Here is a 17152-nt window from a genome sequence, read left to right on the forward strand (position 1 = left end):
CAGCAGGAGCGTCAACGGCACCGAATCAAACATGGATTGATTTTCTTCCTATTATTATTTATTTTATTTTCTTTGTAGGATCAAATGTTCTTCCTATTATTATTTATTTTATTTTTGTAGGATCAAATAGATGTTAAAACGACATCCTGACCCAACGCTAACACTTGAGTTTTGAGAACCAACGCTGTTGATCTTCATGTTTACAGCAGCCATAAACACAACAGTCTGTTCTTTATCACTGGGTTAGCTTTTCTTTGATCATGCTTTAGCTTCTCTGCTACATATTTCTCATTATAGAAAATAAGAAAAACGGTTCATAGAATCTAGAATTAATTTGACACCAATAATTTCACTAAAACCTTGTTTTTATTTGTAGTTTGCCCCAGTATATTTATATTACATCTGCAGAGCAAACTTTTACATAACTTTACACCTAAATTAAAACAAGATTTTTTTTTTCATTTTCTCTACAAAAGCTCTAAAATACAGTACCAGGTTTGTTGTGTCTATTTTCCCTGTTGTTTTTTTTTTTTTCCAACAAATTGATGCCAACAGTGGAAGTCTTGCCAGTTGTGAAGACGTTCGGGGGAAAAATTGCAAACACATCAGAATGAAAGTCCTTGAGGAACTCATTTGCAGTGAACAAAGATATATGATAATGTTTGTTTACTGTGTGTGTGTGTGTGTTAGCGTGTGCTGCTCAGTCAGAATGAACCTCTGCAGGGAACACTGTTTAACACACACACCATCTGGAAAACTCCAAACACTGCATCCATCTAACTTCCTCGGTGTGTGTGTGTGTGTGTGTGTGTGTGTGAGCTTTTGTTTTGTGGCTAAACGAGCGATTGTTCTGATCTGAGCCTCTGTCTCTCTGTATGTCCTATATGTGTCAACATACGTACAGTATAGACAGTACTATTAAAGAGCAGACCTCGAAAAGGATGCTGGGAAATCAGATACATTTCTGTTCAAAATGGAGCCATAAAAATAATAAAAGAAAAACCACAAAAACATGGAAACTGTAATAGATAGAAAATCTAAATTATATATATACATATATATATAAATATATGTGTGTAAATGTACGCGTGTGTGCATATATACATATATATTTAAATATATGTGTGTAAATATACGTCTGTGTACATATATGACAGACTGCTGCAGAGACCTGGCTCCAGCACTCGCTCTTCTTGACTCATAAATGTACTTAAAGAGCAGCACAGACAGCGTCCATGTTCACCGCCGCGTCCCTGCTGTTTGACCACAGACAGACAGATCTGTGACACCAGAATGTGAATCCACTGCTAAGCTGATTTGTTCAGAAACCACTTTTGGATGTAGTTGAGATTCGATTGTGAGCTGGAGGCTGAGCAGTCGCTGTCTCCAGCTGTTGGCCGTCTCAACAGTCTGCAACAATTAATGTATATTAGTCTCCTTTCCATCTGCACTAATTACATCTTCTAACCTACTTCCTAACCTACATTACCTCATTGTTATTGCTGTTAGGCTCCCTGACATTATTGATAATGCACATTATGCCACTCTCACAGCAGGTAATCAAATCTTCCATTTCCATTTTCTCATTGCATTTCTACTTATTACAGCCATTACACCCTTCACTCTCATCCATCCACTTGTCAGACAGAAAATATTTGCCTGGGCTCTCGCTTCCTCCGTGATGGATACTAGGTGTGGACACACTTGTCAGACAGAAAATATTTGCCTGAGCTCTCGCTTCCTCCGTGATGGATGCTAGGTGTGGACACATGCACGGTGACTTTTTTTTTTTTTGCTAACAGCGAGGTGAGACTCTCCTCTGTGAGGCGTAACAGGATCTTAGTCAGTCCAGTGATCACTAACCCGCTCCATCTGATTGGCTGCAGCCAGGAGTGAGTGAAAAACAACCAGAGTGACAAGTCAAACAGTAAATTAGTCTAGGAGCTCTAAACGAGCAGCCAGTCAGTGAGAAGAGACCGAGGCGTTCAAAGACGCTCAGGACGAACCTTCACATCCAAGACTGAGGTTCTCCTCTCTGTGTTCTCCTCCAGTCTTCACTACATGTGTTCTCTGGTTACAGTAGTTGTGAATTCGTGTGTGTGTGTGTGTGTGTGAGGCCAGACACATCACATAGACACAGACATGGGATTCTGCTCATTGCTGCACTTAGAGAAACTTCCACTGAGAATCCATTAGCTGTCTGAAAAGCACTCAGGCTAATTATGAATATAAATTAACGGATGTTCTCACATGCACCAGTCTTCACACACACACACACACACAAACTTGTTTTCATCAAACAGAATATTCCAGTTTTTAACTTTACTTTAATGGCTTCATGTTAAATAGAACCTTTTTTTACTGCACATATTAAGTATTACTTTAATGGAGGAACTGAATGAAGTTTTTCTGCATTAACTACACCACTTAAAGAAAAAAACACTTTTTATTTTATCACCAGGCCAATCATTTTCACCTAAAACATTAATGTAACGCCATGTTTTTCTTCTTCCCACTTTACCCACGATTCTTTGAAACAGGAAATGATTTTTTTAAATCTCCATGTGCACATGTAGATCAGACCAACTGAGGAGGTATTTGGAGATGATGTTGCTGCTGTTGCTGTTACTGCTGCTGATGATGCTGTTACTGTTGCTGCTGCTGCTGTTACTGTTGCTGCTGCTGCTGTTACTGTTGCTGCTGCTGCTGCTGCTGCTCCACCCATAGTTCTGATGTGATTCCCTCTCAGCCTGACGTTGTCCCACTGCATTTGTCACAGGCAAACGTCCAACCCAAACCCGTGGACACGACCCAAACCCTGGAGTCTGCGAACAATATATGCAACAATTAGGCGTCCACGGTTTTAACTGCAAATGGCAGAGGTTTTCATCAAGGTCTCTGAGGTTTAAGAAACTCATTATGGGCTTTGGAAACAAATGTTCAGTGCGATTACTTTAAATATTCATCACAGACATTATTTAAAAAATATACAGCAGCCACTTCATCAAAATATTATGACTTTATCCACCAGGAACCTTAAAGCCGCCCCCCACCCCACCCCAGATTCAGCCAGAGTCGTACTCTGTAAACACATAGTACTCCATGTTCTGCATTGCTAATTTAGCAGCTCTGCAGACTCTCTGTAAGAAAACCACATGAGTTCATCTTAGAGATTGAGTCATGTCTTTTTTTTTTTTTTACAGGAGCTCATTTACTGAATTATTCCAGGATCACACAATAATCTATTTTTACAGTAGTTAGGACAAATGTCCATTTTTGTCCCCACATGGTTGTCTCATGAGCCGGTGCGGTTACAAAAAAAAAACCCAAACTCCAGCCACTGAGGGCAGACGGAGCTGTAATATGATAAAAATGTCCCTGCGTGACAGGAGAGTTATGGGTCCATCTGTTGGACAGATACAGGACACGAGGACGTGTGATTAAAGTCCTGACGCAGATTTGGCCTCACAAACACACATCAGTGTCAGGACTGCGTGACGTGACCTTTCAAAGCAGCGATCCACCAAATGTTTACACCCTCGTCAGAGAAAAGCCATCATCAAACCAAGCGAGTTCCTCTGCACCGCGCCGACACAGGCACTCTGTATCAGGAGTTCATCTCCGCTCCTCCTTGTTGTTGTGTGTCTGTGTGACGCTGGCAACGACGTCATGTGGTCTGGTCCTGATTTTGGACGTGTCCGAAAGAGGACGGAGGAGATTTGGCTTCATGAGCAGCTCCAGAACTTCAGAGAAGAATACGACCGGGGTTATTATGAAGTCATTAACAAAGACACGGAGGAGAAAAAAGAAAAAACAAAACAACAACAGACACGACACACAGTTAGGTCTCAGTTAAGACGTCTGAAAACACAAACACAGGACAGGAGTGAACATCATTTACAGATGTACAGTTGTCACCACAAGATAGATGGCGATATTTCTCATTTTTTCCTCGGGGCAGCCTGTTGCCAAGTGGTTACAGGAACAGCTTGTGATCTGAGGATTGTCGGTTCAAAACCCTGTTGTATTTCAGTCAAAAAAAAAGAAAAACTCCCACTCCTCCTGGGCACAGTCAGTGCAGCCCACAAGATTAGGTTTAAATTCAAAAGTTGAAGTTTGTCGTGTGAACAGTTGCCACGTCAACAGTTGCCACCACATGAGGGCGGTCAACGTTAAATTAATCAGATTACTTTTTTAAAATCCACTTATCGTTCCTCTCATATTTAAACGAATCACATTTGTTATTTGAACAACTGCCGAAAACTGTCTTCCTGTCACTGAAGCACCTCCAGCTTAAAATACCGTCTCATGGTCCAGGCTCTAACTTCAGGTCAGAGGTCAGGCTGGACTCACAGCTGTGTACATTTGCAGATTTTTCCTCAGTATGTGTCCATGTTAACAGCTCCATCATTGACATTAGAAAACTCTGAGAGGCTGGAACAGCACCACGGACCCTGAGTGGTCTCTGACCCAAATGTAGAAAGCACTAAGGCAGTGTTTTTCCAGCCAGTGCAGCCAGGGGGCCTTCATCATCTTGGCGTCTGTGACAGGACCTACTTACTCCTGACAGAACTTTTGTCCTTCGTTTATCTGCAGGTCAACGACAAGCCAAAAGTGTCACGTTGTCAAGTATTATATAGTGTGATCATTTAAGGCCGACGTACAGTATATTGTGGAGAACGCCCTCATCGATTTTCATAGAAATTCTAAAAGAGGAGGACGTCAATCACTCTGGTGTAGAAAATGGACGCAGAGGATGGGAGTAAAAAATGCAAAGTCATAATTAGGTCATAAAGATTATGGTTGGCGATAAATGATCCACACCAGGTGATGAATCGGCAGTTTCTGCAGCCTATCATGAGCCAGCACTTCTGGGACTTGCGTTGTCACTCATGGGTGGACTCAGGGTGACTTCAGGTACGCCTGTAAAAACTTGGCTACGTTCCTTTAAAGACAGCTCGTCCTTGGAGACATCGTCCCTCTGCTTTTCATGGAGCGGGAAGACGTGGAATATTCTATATTCCAAATAGAGGAATGAAAATATACCGTGACTACCTCGGCCTCTCTGTGTGGAAGGAGTAAAAAGTGGAATAATTGACGTTTAGACGTGTGTGAGTTACAGAGATAGAATCTCTCAGATGTCTAAGTTTAAAGGCTTGATTTAATTTAGAGCAGAAAAAAAATGTTTTAAAGTAAAAATGGAATTTAAATGTTTCCTCTGGTAGTGTTTTATTCCAAGGAGGAAAAACAGAAACAGCTAACATGTACGTGTTCTACAGACCTACATGTATGTATGAGTACATATATGTGTTTATGCTGTGTAGAAATTCACACTTGTATAAATATAAAAGTAATTTCTGGATAATGAATAACTTTGTGGTTAAAGTCAGGTCAATGTGTTTCATGTTTTGATTTTGCACCGTCTGCAGAATCAGAGTGGGTTGTTGAAGTTGTAAGGACACTGAAAGAAGACATGTTTTTGTTAGTTGTCTGTAATGTAGAACGCAAATCAAAGGAACAGATCTGTACAAAAAAAACCCCAAAATTTGAATCGAGATGTGTTAAAGAAGAACAGTGGTTTGGGCCAAGTGTAAAGTCCAGATTTCACAGACTTCTCTCTCCAACAGCCTTGACAAGTTTAAATATTATATCTCTGACAAGAATTCTGTTACATTTTTTAAACCCTCAGAAATAAAACATTTTGAAATCTAAGCAAAGATGATGAATTAACCAAACTTTAAACATATATCTGTGATAAAAATGACTGAAGCATAACGACAGAAAGATGAAAGAACATTTGAGAGGAACTTGATTTAAGTCTTTGGAAGAGTCAAAGTCAAATAAGCAGATTGGGACCTGAATTCTACAGAGAAGGAATTCTCTGATAGAAACATTATTTGCAGGAGTTTAGATTCAAATGGGGATTGTGTAAAGAAAAAGTTTGTTTTTTTCTTCTTTCTTCAGTTGCTGTTCAAACCTTTCTCTTGGCCTGGACTGAGGCTGCTCTGAATCATGGAGCGTTTGTGATAAAGGTGCCAACGAGTGAGCGTGGACGCATGTTAAAAACCAGTCCACTGGAAGGTCCAGACCTTTCCGACGTCTCACCAGGTGATCTGTCATTATGTCACCACACTTAGTAATGAAATGTTTTTGGAAGAAACCTCCACACTCCACTAAAGGTCAGCTCTAATACACAGCAGTTCTCTGTTAGCTTCACTCCTCACGCCTCCCTCTCTTCACCCGTCCGTTCCCGTCACCTCTTCTCGTCTCCATCGTCTTTTTCATCCTATCTGTATTGTATTTCACTCACTTCCTCATCCTCTTTTGCATCTGCTGTGAATCAGAACAGGTTTCCTCCCTCCAGGAATTGCTTTGAATATTATCTCAAAAGTCTTCATTCTTCATCTGTGCAGCCAGTTTTAGCCTCAATTTGTTGCCTAGAGCCAAAAAGGCGATGTGGGATTCACCGAACGTGCACACACCGCAGAAAATGCGATTATGCTTCAGACTATCCATCTCCATTTTCCATCCAACAACATGGGAATCAGGAGGACGTGCTCAGGCGTCACACAGAAGTCTGTCTTTGGTCTCTGCCTTTCTCTTTGGCCTCACACATATCCGTGTCTTCTCACTGACAGTCTCTTTCATTTCATTTCACTTCTCCCTCTCACTTGACTCACTCTGTGTTATCACTGCTCTCCTCACTTCAACATCTCTCTTTCCTCTGCATTTTCTCTCTCTGTGTTTCACTCCCTCGTGCTCAGAGGTAATTCTGTCCTGAGTCTTATTCATCATCATCATCCCCTTCTTTCCATCCCTGTCTGCTTCACACACACACACACACACACACATAGTATACACTTGTGGCATGCACAATTTCCAGTCTGCATATCAGTGTCAGCGCCTCAGAACAATTTGGACGCTAACAGCATTTGGGTGGGTTGGAAAAGACGATAGGGGGAAAAAAAGAGACTGAGATAACCAAGATTGTGAAAGAAAAAAAAAGAAGAAGAAGAAGAAGAAAAACAAAATTCAACCAGAAAAAAATTCCATTGATATTGTTCTGGGCAGAAAATACACAATTTTTCCAACTTGTGGTATTGTTTGCAAAAAAAAAAATCTGTTTATCCGCTTCCTCTTTAAACAGTGTGGGATGTTTAAAACATGTGACTAAATGGAAAACTGTGATTACGCCAGTGGTGAGAGAGATAAGGCAGAGCAGAGGGAGAAAGAGATGAGTCAGGCAGAAAGGCTGATTATTAGGGATCTGAAGTGAGTGAAATCAGAAACTTTAACGAGTAAAATATGGTTTAGTCCCAGGAAGAAAAACAAAACACAAAAAAACTCTTTGGTGCAGTGAAAGATAGCAAGAAGAGAAATAAAACAGAGGGGAGAAATGACATTTCATATTTATTTGTAAACCAAGTCACATTTCTAAACCTCTGGATCTCCATTATAAATAAATGAAGTCTTGTTATTATAAATGTAGGATCCCATTATGTCGTCTGAATGCTGTCAGCACAGGTCTTCATCATTTTGAGGACAAAGTGAGCGAGGGCGTGACCCTGTGGGGGCTTCGTTTCTGTCGGCGTTATTAAATTAGATTAACCTTGATTTAATAGCGAGCACATATTTCCATTTTGATCACATCTGTTTGTGACACCTCAGAAGAGGCCGAAGACAATGGGAATATAGACGGAGGCTAACTCAGCCAGACACTGCTCTTTAATGGCCATAGCTTTTGGCCAGCACGACAAAAGACACAGGAAATCAGACGCATGTGTCGTCTTTCGGGGTCCAGTCTTTCCATGTTTTATGAACTGCTTTTGATTTGAGTTTTTTTTTTCATTATGAAAACATGGTTGTTGTTAACAGATTGGCAACCGAGAAAAAAACCACTAAAAATAGTTTTGTCTGTGTAACCAAAGATGTATGGGAGGGGGGGGGGAGGGGGGGGGGGGGAGCTGAGAGGGTGGCTGTGATTTACAGGCAGGAGCAGCACAGTTGGTGTGTGTACATGACATTAGAGAAAAGTGGATTATTGTTCAGCACTAACAACTCAAATGAATATTTCTCTCTGATATTCTTCCAGATTCTTCTACATAACATCCCAACCACCTGCAGGTCGAACACTCGTCTCACAGGAGACCCAGGTGTAGGAGGACGCCTAATGAAAATGACAGAATTGCCCCAGAATTTTTTTTTTTTTACCTGCACAAGCTGATGAAAAATCAATCGCAGCTGTGAGCTGAGAAGAAAAACCAGGAAGAAAAACAAGTCGGTTCAAACGGAAAAATCCAATATTGATCCAAACTCTGTCTGGATTATTGGACTTTGGAGAAACAAAGTGGTTCTGAGGACAGGAAGTTCTCCAGCGGCTGACCCCTCTGGGTCAAAGGGCACAGTGAGACCAGGTAAGTGTTTTTTTCTTTTTTCGCCCTTTCTTTGCATTCTACCTTTCTGCCCCCTGAGGGACCCGCCCCCTACTTTTAGAACCACTGCTTTAAATGAACCAAATACTACACTAAACTGATGCTGTGATTTTGACACACACCCAATGTCTCTCTCTTACACACACACAGTCACTGGATGATATGATCCGAATTCTGGTGGTGATGACTATGTGACTAATCTCTTGGATTTATTGGTTGGTTGTATTTCTCCTTGTTTTGTTTCGTTACAGGGATTATCACCAACTTTGTAGATTTTTAGTTTGTCGACGGACTTTTAATTTGATCGTTTTTCCTTCTAACTTGCACCAGACTTGTTTTGAAGACTTGTTACACTGAAACAGTGACCCACATGATTCATGGAATGGAATTAACAAATTAAAAAAAAAAGTCTTTCTCAACATATCCAGCACTGAAATCTAAAGACATCTGAAAGTGATGTTTCCATCAGAGAATTCCTTCTCTGCAAAATTCTGGAGGAAAAAATACTGGGTTTCCTAACATCATATTTTAACATAACAGAATGTTTCCATCAGAGAATTCCTTCTTTGCAAAATTCTGGAGGAAAAAAAACTGGGTTTCCTAATATCATATTTTAACATAACAGCTTTAAAAGGGTTTTAATTCTAGTTTGGTTCAAATTTGGTGATGGTTCAGAAAGAGAGAGAGATGTCGTACAATAACACGTTTCTAAAATCCTCTCCTAAGCGGCGTTGGCTGGCAGCAGATATTCCAGGCCCGTCCAGAAACAAGTGATAAAATAATGAAACTAAATGAAGTCATTAATCCTCTTACTCTAATTATTCTCAGTAAAACCCAATTGAACTGGATTACATGAATGAATACACCTAGACACAGGTCCTGTCCCATCTGGATTACATGAATGAATACACCTAGACTCACCTCACCATTCCACAGGTCCTGTCCCATAACTTCAAACTAACAGTCTGGACCATAGATCGCACGTCGTTGATCGTTTTTATATCTTCAGTTGGTGATATGTTTCTCTTGATTCTTCAGTTACTTTCTACTTTGATTTGGAACCTGGTTAACACAAACTAAGTGACTCCATTTTCATTTACCCCCCCGCCCCCCCAGAGTTAGCTGTGACTCCATTCTTCACTCATGGAAGAAAGTGTGTAGTTGAAGTTGCTCTGTGCAGAACGGAGACGCTTACGAAAACAATAAGATCATAAAGTTGGGAGCTCAGATAGATGGACAGATGGGAAAGATGAGAAGAGAATACACACACACACACACACACTCTGGGGAGGAATGATAAATGAATATCATGTGTCATCATAGACAGTTTACCCATGTGACATTAGCTAAGATGATGGATGAGCATGGCTTACAGTAAAAACACTTCGATATGTGTGCGTTTGTGTGTCTGACTGAAGCCCAGCCACTGCCTGTAAACATGGAAATATGTACGGTATGATTTTTGTTTTCCTGGATCTCAGCAAATCTAATTTAACTTGTGGTCGAGCTCCTATCCTGCCACCAGTCTATAAGTTTATATACAGCACCATAACAACAGTTGTCAGAGAGGACGGAGTCGTCTGGAAAAAGAGAACGCCCAGTGACCGGTGAGAATAAAAATCTGCATCAGCGTGCGTTTGGTCCAAGGCATGTGCCTCGCTCGGTGTCATTCTCATTAAAGCTGATATGATCAGTCCATTATATTAGTTGCAGGCTTACAAGAAACGAGCGAGGCAAGTATTAACTCTGCCATGATAAAGCAATCTGTCCATCTGTTGTCTAATGGGGGAGAGTGGGGCCCTGGGCTGGACGACTGAACAGGATCTGATCAGATTCTCATCAGTGTTGTTTCAGAATGATAACATTAAACAGAACAGCTCCTCTACTCCTGCAGCCTCCTGGTATCCATGTCTGCTCACAGTAGCTAGTTTGTTTGCTGGTAAATACAAGCAGTTACCAGGAAATGACCAGTCTGTGTTTTAAAGACTGCTGAGTTTCCAGTGTAAAAGTCCAGTTCTGCTCTGTTGATGTGGTGTGGAGTAAACCCTGTGTTCTGGGGAGTTCACTTCTTTACTTGTGTTTGTGTTTGAGTCCACTGATATTAGCATTTGTCATGTAGCGCTGTAACGTCCATGTTATTTATTATTATTATTATTATTATTATTGTGGTGCTTTGGCCCAGAGGCAATGTCTCCCAGGGTTCAACTCCTGGGCAGGTTCGAATCCCGGTTAGGGCGGTTGGTACCTTCCAGTGGACTCACCACCTGCAGGAAGGTTTAGGGAAGGTTGGTACGGTGCAGTGTGATTTGGGTGGGGACTGTTGACCCCGCGACCTGGTAACGGATAAGCAGGAGAAAATGGATGGATTATTATTATTATTATTATTGTCCCATTATTGCCTGGTCATTCGATCACTTCTGATTGGATAGAAATCCTTATATATATACTTATATATATACAGTATATATATATATATATATATGTACATATATATATACTTATATATATGTACATATATATTTATATGTACTTGTATATATGTACATATATACGCACACATATATACATATTTATGTGTATATATATGTATATATATGTGTGTGTGTGTGTGTATTTAAATATACATAAAAGGGCCTTTGTGTGATTGAAAACAACAAGAACACTGTTGGAGCTTGAATTGCGACTCTACTGTGTCCTGCCAACACTTCTAATGAGGAAAATATGTCCCGGTTCCCCAAAAGTGACACAGCTGATGCCCACAAATATGGAGCAAGTCACGAGGAATTAAATGGAAAATAAGTCAAGTCTGGTTCGGCGTGACTTAACCCTCCTGATCACCCAGCGAGATGCAGAACCTGAGAATCGTCATGTGTGAAAAAGCATGGAGTCGGTCGACGCAGGGTGAATAAAACACGCCGCTGTGCTAAGAATAAGGCAAGTGGAAAAAATCCAAGTGGAAATCTGGATTTTATCCCACAGAAAGGGCTCTGATAGCAATGTGTAAAAGTAGACACTGGTAGCGTGTAGACAAATGGCACCAGGAGACAGACAAAGACTCAGAAACGCATCAGTGGAGAGGGAGACATTGTGGTTTTTTTCTGGTGGATATATAATCAGTTTAAGAGGAAGCCTTTTCCCCTGAGTTTTGCTTTGATGCACAATCAGATTTCGGGCCACACTGTAATTCTCTCTCTCTGATTCTCCCTCTCCCTCCCCCGTCTTTGATGTGGTGGCATCCTGGCATTGTTCATGGTTATTGTGCCAATGTGGAAAGCAGGGAGGAGGGACAGCGGACGGGACAGAAGGGAACGAGACAGAGATAAATGAAGGGATGGTATTCCAGTATTGATGTGGCCTCCAGGCCCCAGTAAAGTCGAAAATCTGGATATAATTGACAGCTACGTTGGCAGAGCTGGGATTCTCATCAGAATGTGGTGGAATGTTCTATATGTTCTGGGATGACCTCTGAGAACCTCTGAGTGGAGGAGCAGGACTCGTACCATCATCATCATCATCATCATCATCATCATCATGGCAAATACTGAATGTTGATGTTTGTGATTCTTCCTCATCTGTGTTTATCTTCAGTTGTTGAGGATTTTTTTTTTACACTAATCTTCTCAAATGTTATGATTTTTGGGGGATTAATAGAAACGTACTGCGTTCAAACTATTTACTTTAGTACTTAGAGTATGTAGTGAGTAAATAATAATGGTTTTAATAAATCCAGGCCACACACTCTGGGACAACATTATTGTCATTGTAAGTTAGCAGTTTTCAGGGAGGCTAAAAGTTGACGTACACTCATTACCAAACTAGATGATTAATATCCCTACGTTTACTAAATAGGTCAGTATGTGCTCAACGTTAGCCAACGACGCTAAAAGATAACCACATGAGTCCATCATGTCTTCCCTGCTAACATGTCCAGGTGCTGCGGATCAAAGCTAGCACGGGATTAAAGAGCATTTCAGGAGTTAGAGTTAGTTTCCTAATTAGTCATGGGTGTGGTTTCCACAAAACACACAATTAACCAATTAGACTGTGGGTTTGTTTTAACAGGAGGGCGTGTTTGCACTATTTGTACATTGCTATTATATTTGCTATTTTGCCAAGTCATTAGAGAACAGACCTCTCTAGGAAACAGGCCGTCACACACGCAGACTAAATATAGCATCATGTCGGAAAAGAGTCCAATTATGAGAGGGCGCTAGTGTGTGGAGTCACGTATGACAATTTGTGATTAGGTGTTGGTTTGGTCACTGTTTTGCTGCAGCTGTAAACACTGAGTGCAGAGATAATTTAGGGACCGGAGAGACAGGCTGGAGACCAACGTGTGTCAGTGGTAGAAGGAGGTGAAGGCTCAATGACAGATTCAAAAGAGGAAATGGAGCAATTGTGCATCAGATAGAAGGCAGTGATGTGAGACTGAAAGAGAAACAGAAGAAAAATGATGGCAAAAGTAAAAAAAAAAGGACTGGGTGAGCCAGAGAGGACAAAGACAGGAGGAGGAGTGAGGGACCTGCAGATGATTGATGGAGCCAAAAAGACGATTTCTTGCTTCATCTGATATGCATTACTCTGCAATCAGCAGACACACATCCACACAAACACGCACACACACACACACGTAGGACACCACACACACACACACAAGCCTTGCAATCAGCGCACATTGACACTCAGAGTGACTCTCACACAGACTATTAGTCGGCAATCAACATTAAGGTTAGTGATCAGAGGCTGTCATCAACATGTACTGCACACACACACACACACACACACACACAGAGGTCCCACAGTGGGACATCCACTGCCATAGTTCCTCAGTCCAACCTTGTCATTGAAATGAAATGCCTGATCCCGACCGTGACCACAGTCCTTAACTCTAACCATGACCTTAAACCAGGTCTTCACCCTAAAAACAACGTTCTCAAACACACAAGGCCCTGTGAGTCAGTGTGTGTGTGTTCACACTGTGGTTCCCATAAGAAAACCACACACACACACACACACACACTCAGGTCAACACTGAAACAACATCTATTCATATGGTCCACAAACCAAAACCAAAACCCTAACCAGTCTACCAAAGATTCCTGAGTCCTAAAATATTGGTATTAATGAATCCTACAAGTCAGACAAACTGATGGAAACACACACACACACACACACACACAGACAAAAGCCTGGGTCTGCAGGATTGCGTCAAAGGCAACACCTCCCACTGTGTTTTACTGCTACTCCAGGCTTTGTGTTTTGGCCTTCTGCTCTTTCTTTCTTCTTAACTCTATTGATCCCCCAAAGGACGGCTTCGTCTTTCCAGTTGCCTTCTCTCAACAGGAAGGTCAAACCACAGGGTCGGCTGCTCAACAGCTCCCCTGGAGCCGGCGGCCTTCGATGGTTGTCTCAAGGATCAGTTTTGCCAGAGAAATTACATACAGACGCAGAAAAGACAAGTCCTCATATGAGTAATGTCTTTGATTTTTCAGATAAACTATGAAGGAAAATAAAGTACACCTTGGCAAAAGTGTAAATATTTATGCTTTACCTTTTGGCTGGTTTGCAGCTAGGTTATTTATGGCTCTGTTTTATTCCAGTTGAGATGTGGTTTAGGTAGTTTGACTGGACATATGTGGAGTTATTGTTAGATGTATTTTGTTGATTGTTAGCACGGCTACATGAAAGACACGTCAACGTAGCGTCTTGTGTTTTCTAGAGGCTGTAGTACATAGTTTACATATTTATATGTTTATATTTCAGTATATGTTTCTGTTGGAATACCAATAGCAAAACACATCTAAACTTCATGATGAGTTTTTAAAATCATATATTCCAGGAATGATCCTTTAGATGTCCATAAATATGCTGCTAACAAGACAGACGCCTGGTTAATGGTACAAAGACAGACCCCCGCCCCCTCCCACTTTCTGCTTCCACAAATGAGATTTGAATTATGCAAAAAAATAAATAAATAAATAAGACGCCCAAATAAACTTTACATTGTGATGTCATTATAATGACATTATTCCTGTTCAATACACAGTCTGATTAAAGCCCTAAATAAATCAAATGTGGATTAAATTACAGTTGAATGTGGGAGTGGACGAGCGTGGAAACAGGATATACATCGATACATACTGTACTCATGGTTCTGTTATGTTAAACACAGCGATGATAAATGGAGGCTCAGATCTGAGAACACGAGAGAGTCAATTCAACAAATGTCCCCGACTCTGTCCCCGACTCTGTCCCCGACTCTGTCCCCGACTCTGTCCCCGACTCTGTTTGGTTAAACACACATACGCTGCAGAAATGACTTATTACTCATCGAACGTATGTGAGGGGTATTGAAGCAAATGCAAACACACACACACACACACACACTCAGGCCCGCTCCGCCCAGATGAATGATTAGTATCCTAATGTTAGTGAAGCCTAATCATTTCTCAGTTCTTTGCTGCTCATGAGTTACGACCTCTCTATTACCATCCATCCACCGCTCTCTGACTTTCTTTCTCCGTGCTGCTTTTCCCTCCTACCGTCTGCCTCCCTCCCACCTTCTCATCACTCATCTCTCTGCCTGCTTGATCTCCATAATCAGATATGATGTACAGTGACACGCCATACACACACACACACACAGACTGCCTCTGGTGCGCTAACAGGAATTGTTAATCAGTTATTTGTCCTGAGGTGGGCTATCATAACCCTAACCAGAACAGAATTGTCAGAAGAAAAAAAAAACCCACAATGCAACAGGATGCTGTCTGATAAGACTCCCTCTCCTTCTGCGGTTTACACACACATGCCGTCAGAAACCTGCTGATCACATAAATAGCGGCGTGCTAACTTACGGCTTCACCCCCGTGTCTGAAACCACTAAGTTGATGCGAGTTGACAGATACACACACCTACGTGTTGTAGCCGTCCTTTATCTGTGTCATTATTTTCCCATCGCCGCTCCAGCCCCACTCATCTTCACTTTGCCACACTCTGTCTCAGGTTAGCTGATGCAGAAATGTTAAACGATGCCACGGCATGCTAATGGGATTTATGCCCTGTGCATTCTAATGAGCCTTTGTAGCTCACGTTAAAGGTGCAGACTGTAGTTTTTTTTTTTTTACCTGCACGCTGCATAGGTTTGATATAACTCAGCACCAGGAGCCTGAATGTATCACTGACTAAATCAAATAGTAGAAGTGCAGTAATACACCTTTAGATCTGAAAGGATTACTGTAAACTTCACCACACAACACAATAGTGAGTGACATCACGTCCTGGCCTGTGGGCGTTTGGTGGATAAAGCCTTTTTATTTCTGACCTTTATAAAGACACTGATGTTGCATCTATTCTTATTTATTTCTGACCTTTATAAAGACACTGTTGTTGCATCTTAGACATTCTTGATACACAACGTTTTAGCATGAACAGCATGTTAGCACCAACTAGGATGTACATCTATTATGAAAATCATAAGGATTAGCTAAGAGGGGTTTGAAGGTGAATATAGGTTTTATCGAGCCTTACTGTAGATATTTTTCCAGCGTAGCTGGCTAACTTTCTAGTCTTGTTAGCTAACTTCTAGCAGCTAGCATGTCACCAGGGAACAATACTAAGAGGTACTAAAAGAAGTTGTTTCACCATCATTGAGGAAGTACATTTATAATAGAGCAGTTCTTTGGTGCTTATCTAACAGACAACAGTAGAAACAGGTGGTAACACCAGCCTGACACTGCTGTGCCTGTAAAAGTACCGGCTGATACAGGAACTCCAAACAGGCAGGTCTGTTGACAAAGTTGGTGTCTGTGAGCGTGAAGGTGGTGACAGCTGCTGTGATTATCAGGCCCAGGGAAATGACTGCACTCTGTAGAAATGAATGATTTTCTGCTCCGAAATGAAAAGGCTGCCATTTAAGATGACTAATGCCTGGCTTCTCTGGGTGTCTGTGGCTATGAAAATTACACATTTTCCGGTGAGGCTTCGACATCACTGGTTATTAGAAAATCTTTTCTCTGAAAATGTTTTCTCCGTTTATTTTGCTAGCACCAAACCTGGTGGCACTTCAGGCATTGACCGCGTCTGTTGGAGCAGCTTAACGTGCACAAAATGGATTCATAAAGGCTCCGGAAAGCGAAGGCAAAAAGTTCAACAGCTCGGAATAAGAAATTTAATAACCCCCATATCTCTGTCTTGTTTGCGTCGTATATCAGCGCCGTAGGTGCATTAAAGGACTGCGGCGTTTCAGGAGGCACGATGACAGTTTACACACCTTCAACACAAGGCTACATCCTCATCCCTACCTTGTAACCGGTAAAAGATAAATGACACAAACAGAAGCTAAACTATGTTCCCCTTTTTTTTATATACAATCAATAAAATGTTGAACTCAACTCTAAATTGTACTGTCAGCCGGTATAATGAAGCTATATAATACTGTGGTATTCTCCAAAGGAGATGAGGCCGTAAGAGATTGAGAAGGAGTTCAGACAAAATGAGATAAGGACGATGGATTGACGGAGAGGTGAGGTAGAAGATGAAAGAACAGGACAAACGGAGGAGAAGGGAGAAACACCGAAATGGACTAAAATAGGAGCAGGAGGCGGAGGCCACATATATGAGCACAGTGATGCCCATATTGTCTGCATTATCTGTGGTGTGTGAGTGACGCAGGGCAGAAAGTATTCAGCAAGAGCAGGGACGAGACAACACTGATGCAA

At 41.5% G+C, this 17152-nt stretch overlaps 1 protein-coding gene across 1 annotated transcript in view; it reads left to right on the forward strand.

Annotated features, from left to right (window-relative positions):
• Window positions 1-17152, forward strand: part of trps1 (trichorhinophalangeal syndrome I) — a 201081-nt gene that overhangs the window by 68084 nt on the left and 115845 nt on the right. The window contains exons 10-11 of the mRNA XM_025064881.1: window positions 5965-6108; window positions 8093-8414. The gene's annotated coding sequence lies outside the window, so the exon portion shown is untranslated. The remainder of the gene's footprint in view (window positions 1-5964; window positions 6109-8092; window positions 8415-17152) is intronic.

Source organism: Cynoglossus semilaevis, chromosome 18, assembly GCF_000523025.1.
Source record: "Cynoglossus semilaevis isolate Cse_v1.0 chromosome 18, Cse_v1.0, whole genome shotgun sequence".
Classification (NCBI taxonomy): Eukaryota; Metazoa; Chordata; class Actinopteri; order Pleuronectiformes; family Cynoglossidae; genus Cynoglossus; species Cynoglossus semilaevis.